The sequence below is a fragment of the Echeneis naucrates genome, chromosome 15 (genome assembly GCF_900963305.1).
Source record: "Echeneis naucrates chromosome 15, fEcheNa1.1, whole genome shotgun sequence".
In the NCBI taxonomy this organism is placed as follows: Eukaryota; Metazoa; Chordata; class Actinopteri; order Carangiformes; family Echeneidae; genus Echeneis; species Echeneis naucrates.
In genome coordinates this window covers 3,396,903-3,403,415 of record NC_042525.1, presented here as the reverse complement: position 1 = coordinate 3,403,415, position 6,513 = coordinate 3,396,903, and positions in this window count along the sequence as shown.

Below are 6,513 nucleotides of genomic sequence, written 5' to 3'. Positions count from 1 at the left end.
AATCAATAGCCATTGTGAAGGATTGCATCCAGTTCTAAGCCTTCATGCTTTCATAAGTCACACTGCAGTTCCATAATATTCACCTGCTCACCCGTGGAGGACCTCGCTACACAACGAGCCAACACTCGCCATCACAAAGCATTTTGTCAGGCTCAATGACAAAGTGCTATTCTAACAGTATATTACATGTGTGATGCATCGCCTCCATTCCTCTCATTGTAATCAAGCAGCTCACTCATCTCTACAGTGACTATGTGGCTTTGTTATTTGTTTCAATTAAAGGCGTATGCGCCATGACAGAGATTTATCTGTGCTGCCTCCGTTTGTGGGCGTGTGGTTGATTACTTAATGACCCCTAATGATGTTTGATGTGTAACGATGATTTCAGGCTTCGAACCCTGCACCTGGCGTCCCTGTTAACTTCCACACTTGGAATCAGCATAATGATAAGACGTGGAGAGGACTAATTGTTAGTGAAGGTGGCAGCTCAGGCTATCGTTATGGCCAATTACTAATCTAACTAACTAACACTGTGCTCCAATAATACGGCAGGAGCTGAAACCCAGACATGCATCTCCTGACTACACCAAGCTGACATGAGGCGCATATACAAGCAGAATTTGATTATCAACCACACTTATCATTCCCTAGTCCCCTCAGCCTATTTATGACGAGCCGTCTTTGTGATGGAAGACAAACAACAGGCAGGAAATCGACGTTTGCTGATAGGCACACGCATTAAAAACGCTAACATTACTCAGAAGACGCAAAAGCATTTAAAGACATTTGAGAGGTTGTCGAAAGCCGCTGTGATTCACCAAATGTCTGGTTCCCATTAGCAGAATATGGTCTTTAACTCCTTTAAGAGTTTATTTTGAGGAATATGTGGAAAGCTCCTTGGTTAAGCAGCACTCATGAATATTTCAAGTTGCATCCATTTCTACAACTTTTTATGGAAGTCTTAAGAAAATCATGTAAAAGCACATCCACTTGGAGCAGCTCCCCGTCACCTCGATCTCCTTTTATTAGAATGTGATCAGAAATACTTGAGGTCTCAAAGGACTGCAGTACACTGCCAGCAGCGCAAATCAGAAACGGGCTGCTTTTCCAAGGCGTTGGATTATGTGCTGAACATTCAATTAATGAATCGAATAATTTACCAGCAAAAAAAAAAAAAAGGTTGAATATCTTAACATCATTCTGGGTTTTTTTTTCTCCTCCTCTGCCATGAATTGCTTCCTCGCTATCTTCAGCGTGATCTAATCAGAATTCAAGAGACATCAGCCTCATATCACCAAATTAAATAAAGTCCAAATTACCCACAGGAGCCAATCATTTATCAGTGGGGGTTTTTATAAGACCAATCAGCAGCTTATCCCTCAAGGCCAACCATCCAATCAACAGAAGACTGGATCAAGAGTCCCTCCACAATCAGCCCACTGACAGCCAAGCTCGGGCGTTTACTGGGCGTGGAGATAAACGCGTTCTTTTCTCCCCATAATCAGTCAGCTGCATAACTTCAATAAGTCCAATATTACTGCCCCACCAACCCCCTTCCTCCCCCATTTTCAATAATAAACACCCTCCACAGATATTTCACGGGGATCAAGATCAAATCAAACGTCTTCACTCTCCTGCCAGTTTTCCAGACTTTAAACAATACAATCGAAAGGTCTCAGGTGCGACTTGAAATTATGTTGTTGTTTTTTTTAACAATTCATTTTGAAGATTAAAGGTCAATTCTGACAAAAAAATAAATGAGAAGTTTGACATCTTTTAACTAATGTCACTGTTCTTCACGCCCCCCCCCCCCCCAAAAAAAAAAAAAAGATACAGCAACTTTTTTTACCTCAAATTTTTGGACAACTTCCCCTCTCTTCATTTCTTGCTTGTATACCAAAATTGTCATAGGACTGTTAGCAATGGCAGGAAGGCAGCCTCTTATGGAAGTGCTGGGTGCAGTCACAATCAACAGATGGTGAGCACTGCCTGCCCCCCTCCCAGGGTAACAGTAAAACTGAGCTTGTGAAATCTGTCACAATCCATGGTGGTAAATGTCTTGCAGTTCCTGCAAATGCTAATGAAGCTCAAGTGAGGTCCAAAACTGAGCAGGGGTGGGCAAGGAGAGATGGAGTCCAATTTAAAAATGACACTGTGTGACAAACTCATCCTTTCAGAGGGCAGAGAGTTTTCTCTGGCCCGCAGATAGACATTCCCAAATGAGTGCCGCTCAAAAATGCTAGTGACATTAAGGTTGCCATTGAGCCCGACTCCTTTGAGGATCGCTCCCAACACGTTCCATCACAGGCCTGGATGAAACCTGCCATTGCTGGCAAACAGTCGGCTCCATTAGATGGGCTATGGCGAGGAAGTTAATTATAATGTGCTGCTTTTCAGTGAAATAGGTCTAGAACAATTGGGCTCATAGTGGTCATTCAAAGGACCTCCTCTCAGCAGGAACTTAATTTGAAAAAGTGCCCTTGACATCAAGCCTTCAGAGGGAGAGCACTGTGTGACATTGGTTTTTTTATCTAATGAAAGCATCCAGAAGTCCCTGAGTTTCACATCGCACAGACACACATTCCACCCTTTGATAACTCAGTCTTTCACTAACTCGAAGTTTCAGATGTGCAGAGTAGTTGATTGAATCTTGTAACTGGGTATAATATTCATTGTGCGCACTGTAAATGTTGTCCACAGCAAATCGTGCGAGTAGCGGAGCGATAATTATGTTGCTAACCCAAATTTCCCCCAAAGTTTCATCACAAATATTATGTGAAATCACTCTGTGATGGGGGGAGTTCTTCAACCTGTCAGTTAATACTGCATCTACTGAAGCTAGATAAACCCAAAGCCAATCATCCACTTGCTATGCAGAAGGTACTGCAGATGTATTCAAATTATAAATTAATGGTCTGAAACAAATGATCTCTTCTTGCGAAAAGTTATATTGCACAATAAACAGATAAGCATTAGCAAATGGCAGCATGAGCTGACGTTTGTGATGGGTGCAGCTAACTGTGGCTGCATCGAGAGAAGAAGCTCAGTAGTTCAGCTTTTTGTGACACATCAGGAAAAAATGACGACAGTAGCATGACAGCAAGACAATATTACATCAAGCCCACCAAAAATCACACAGCTGAGGAGACACAGTCAGAAAGCAGTGCAGGAGTGAGTGTATTTAAGCAAACGCATTGTTTAACAACCAAAGGAAAACCTGCTCTGCCACTATGAAGACTCAAAAACAAATATCAGCAACATTCCCAATAAGCCAGCTACACAGAAACTCACAGTCAATACACAGCTAGAAAATATGCAGCGGCGCAATAACACACACACACGCAGCCTAAATTATTTCTCAATACACAGAAGTGGCAGTAAAATAAATAAATCAAGAACTTGTGGGTTTAATTACGAAATGAATATGAGCCTTGCAGCCAGCAGAAGGTACTAATGTATATGTGAGACAACAGAGCTGCTTCTTGGCAGACACTTTGAGCCAGCAAGGCCTCTTTACCGTTTAGTCTTGCAGTTCCAGACGTGTCAGAGACAGCACGGCGTGTCCCGGCCGGACGTACAGGTACCTCCGGCAGACCTGAGCTATTAATAATGTTTTCAGATGCACCTGTGTCCAAGTCCAGCCAGCCGCTGACGGCGTCACACCTGAGCAGGTAAGCAAACACGCAGGGGAGGCTCACAGGTAATGTCTGCACAGTCCAGCAGCAGCCAGCTTGGCCAAAAAAAAAAAAAAAGGGGGGAGCTTAAATATACACCGTGTGTTCATAAAAGTGTGCGTTAGATTCACTGTGCAGACACGTCGTGTGTAAATGCAGCTGCTCTCCAGTTGGGCTTTATTAGCTCACCGCTGCCCTCCAGCCACTGGGGAATATTGGTTTGCTTTCCTGTTTTAGATTTATTTAAAGCACAGACAAAACACAGAATTTAAAACTCGGCAACAACAAGGCAGAATCAAATTCACAGATGGCCATGACTTTGTGCAAAAGCTTCTCAAACTGCATCGGGCGTGCCTCAAATGAATTGAGTTGCAAATTGCTGGTTTTAAAAGTGTAAAAAAATAAAAGACAAATAAAAAATAAAAAGTCGCAGCTCCTATTATCCCGGCAGCATTTGGTACAGTGGTTTACAAATTACCTTTATCCACACATTGGTTTGCAATTCAGGACAAACTCACCAGCAGCATTATAAATGTACTGTGCTGATCTGCTGGCCTCTTTTCCGTAGGCCTTGAGTTATGGTTAAATTGGAAAGCTAGCCTCTCTGAAAGATTATTTCTTGGCTTAACAAGTTGGACTTTTACACACAAAAAAAAAAAATCATTAATTAGTAGCTCCAAGCTGAAGAAAACCGGAGGGGATGAGGTAGTTTTAGGTTTTGCAAGTCCAAATGAGATTTATCAAAATACATTACATAAACATTGACAGAGTCAATTCAAGCCTTTGCACAGGTTGTGGATTAGCTGTCAAAACCTCTTCAGAAAACAAATCAAATTTTCTGCATTTTTGTGACTACTAGAGGCTGCCAGGATGATGAAGATTGACAAAAATGATTTAGCCCATCTCACAGCTAAGCAGTGACAGAACTGACTGGGTCACGTTCGCATGCTTCCCAAGGAGGAGGTAAACAAATTATCTCGTTATACGCCGTCAATGGCTGTGCTGTTTTAGGGCCGGAGAACCCGGTGGGAAATCACACAGAGTAATGATTAGAGATTCAGAGCCTGCCAGTGGGTATTTATATCTGCAGTCTGAGAGTGAGCACTTCCCCTTAACCAGGCGCCTCATAAGAAGAGCTCTGGTCCACTTCATACATAAACTAGTAAACTCGACACGAGGACCGCCAACGCTTCAACGGGCAAATCCAAAACCAGGTTTTATTCCAGTGAGTTTGTAATTAACCAATACTTTCAAGAACTACTCAATAACCCATAATTTGCATCCTCGCTCCATTGGAAAACAACACAGAGGGTGTCGTGTTTCAGAGCGAGCTTAAAGGTTATTGAGATGTTAGCCAACTGCCTGAAGCCTGCTCCCCCTCATGGCAAGAGAACAATCACTAATGTTCTATATCTCTAATAATCTGGGTTTCATGATATTGGATGGAGAAGCCTGCTGAACCCTCTGTTTCCAAATGCTGCCAGAATCTATGGATTTATCTGCAGGATGACACTGAACGTCTCTCATTCGGCTGCTGATATTAGACCATCCATAACCTCCAAAAATATTTGCAATACATTAGCCTTGATTTAATCTGATGGATCAGCCCACAGAAAATTAAATCCATAATTCTAATCTTCTTTCCTGCAGACTGCCGTCATCAGTTCAGTGTATCTGGTTATGATTTGTCTGCCTTTTGTGTTTTATTCACAGGAATGCATGGTAAACAGAAGCTGCCTTGAATGCTAATTAACCGTCACTAGCAAAAGAGAGAAAAAACAACCCTTTCACATCCCCGAGCTTTGATTGTGGCTCAAAATCTTACCGCTAGGTGTGACGTGTTTTTTTTCCACTCAGGTCCAAATCTCCATCCTTTATGCTGGAGCAGACAAGAGGAGTGATTGAACTATATTGCCCCTATAATTTTCCAGGCTGGATGGGGTCACTTAGTCAAGAGAAGGAGCTGACAGTCTCCAATTCTTTAGATGTGACTCAAACTCTGGCTCTCACTCAGACGCAGGATGATCAAAATATCCAAAATTAAAAGAAGCTCCTCCAGGAGTGAATGATGCTGACCATCAGGTTTTTCTAAATCCACTGAGCAGATATTAACGGTGTGCTCAGAGATCAGCTTGACCTCAGACACCGAAGGGCCGTCTCTTTGGCGGTGGGTGGTTCAGTGACAAGCACTGCACACTGATTCATGCAGAGAGGAAGAGGCTGAGATGTGGTGATATAAAAGTTAACATCAGTAGAGGAGGAAGCAAGGACAGTAAAGAGAGATGATATGAAGACAATATCAGACATTACAGAAAGCAGTGTGATCATCAGTTTGAATTCTTTGTTTTCTCTATCTTAAAAACTAAACTATCAGCTTATCTGTATTTTAACTGGTTTAAAAAAAAAACCCAAAACACTCCAGAGCAGCAGTGGATTTACCTTTTTATTTCTACAAATATATCCAGTTCAAAACAGATATTTTCATATAAAATATTTTAAATTACGAACAAAATGTCTTACACATAATCCACACTTTGAGCAACCATGACAGCAAGATAATTTGGTCAGATCTTTAAAAAAAAAAAAGAAGAAATCTTCAAAAAATATTACAAGACCATTTTTTAATCCTCAATGCTGGAACCGCCAGTCCTTAATTATTTAAAACGTTACACATTAAAGTGCCAAACCACTTTGACAAAAATAATAACAGAGGTGCGGGGGGTAGTGGGTAAAGAACAAAAACAATGCAAGAACAAGGAAATTCAAGTGTTTTAAAGATAAAATATCCATGTACTAAAGCCAAGCAACAATAAAATTACCAAACTGCTAGAGAACCCAA